Consider the following 1,558-nt stretch of genomic DNA (forward strand, 5'->3'; position numbering starts at 1 on the left):
CACAGGAAAAGGTCTCCAAGCTCTGCCTACAGCCCATCAGCAGAAAATCTACCACACAGGACGTAGCTCGGTCTCCTTACCTTATGTCCTTTTCCCTCTGCACTCTGCTCCTCCTGGCTGCTTCTTCTGATGTCCTTGTAGCCAGCGGTAGTTTGCCCTTTGTCTTTCTCTCCATCATCCATCTTGCCTGGCTTGATGAAGGAAGAGCTCTCCCGGATGGGAGGCAAGGGCTTGGTGGGAAGGAGTGAAGAGGGACGTGTAGGGGGAAGACTCTTGGCCATACTGTAGCCAGTCACATCTGCAAAGTGGAGACACAAATGTAACAGAGTCCACAAAGGAAATCAAAAGCCTCTAAAGCCCTCATTACAGGATGACCAACTCACACCCTGCCTAGGCTGCAGCCATTTGGAAGTCTCCTTCTACTTCATTGGAAAAGTCAAAAGGACTTTCCATCACAGGAGGTTTCCCTATTTCTGCCAGTGCAACACCAGGCAATATCCATGAATCTCCTTCACATCTCATAGGGTTCAGCTCAGAAACAGCCCCAAAGAAAGGTTTTCTCCTTCAAGGCAGGCGGAAGGAGTGGGAACATTTCTCATTTCATGCTAAATGCCTTCCTTTTCTCTACTCATTTTGACACTAGAAAGGCTACAGGGAGATAAAAGGCATGGGCAGGATGGAGAGGAATGTTTCCTTTTCCACCCAGAATTTTCAGGACCCCAAGGAACCACCCCAGCTCCTGCCACTCAACACTTCACACTGGAGGAATTTTCACTGCACCACTGGAGAACACTCCCAGGGACTGGGCTCTGGGAGAGTCCACTGAGCCCGTCAAGGAATTGAAATGAATTTAAAGAAATTTTCAAAAGATTGCGTTTCAACCAAGCTTTCCAATTGTCACCTCAGAGTCAAGACAAGAAAGGACATTTTCGGTCAGAAATGCCCTCTACCTACCTTCATGTTCCAACGTCTTCTCATGGCTTCTGCTGCTGGATCTTGGCCTGGAGAAAATGGAGGACAAAAGAACATATGAGGAGGTAGAAGGAGAAGGGAGGGAAGGGCCGTAACATGAAAGGAGTAAAACCTTCCTAGAATGGTCACTCTGGTTAAGGGGGAAATGCAACACATTAACCCAAGAGGATGCAAAGCTGATTAATTGTCCTTAAGTTTTCAGTTGCCGGAATCACACAGAGCTGGCCAAGCTCAGGCTGAAATAACAGTTAAGTCTAGCAGGGGACCCATCCTGAGGTGCTTTGAAGCCCTGCCTCCTCTTCCCCACCACCACCTCTGCTCTTGGGGCATTGCTGCTGGGTTTGACATTGTGCTGGATCATCATTGATGGGCCACATGCTGAATACACAGAGTTTTTGCCTAAATACATGGGACAGCTGACTGTGCAAAATCACCACAGGAGATGGGAGGAGTGAGGTGAACAGCACACTGGAGCAGCACACCCCTTGGCTTACCTCATCTCCCGGGACTCCTGAAAATCTACCAGGAGAGAGCTGCGCAAGGACCCTGCAGCGCTGCCAACACGAGGACGTCCGGCCTTGCATAT

At 49.4% G+C, this 1,558-nt stretch overlaps 1 long non-coding RNA gene across 1 annotated transcript; it reads right to left on the reverse strand.

Moving 5' to 3' along the window:
* Positions 1-166: 166 nt before the first annotated feature.
* LOC119699837 lies at positions 167-1,558 on the reverse strand. Its single transcript, XR_005256562.1, has 3 exons — positions 1,467-1,558; positions 955-1,001; positions 167-298 (listed from the first exon to the last, which is right to left on the reverse strand). It is a non-coding gene; the product is annotated as an uncharacterized LOC119699837 (long non-coding RNA).

The sequence above is a fragment of the Motacilla alba genome, chromosome 3, assembly GCF_015832195.1.
Source record: "Motacilla alba alba isolate MOTALB_02 chromosome 3, Motacilla_alba_V1.0_pri, whole genome shotgun sequence".
NCBI classification, from domain to species: domain Eukaryota; kingdom Metazoa; phylum Chordata; class Aves; order Passeriformes; family Motacillidae; genus Motacilla; species Motacilla alba.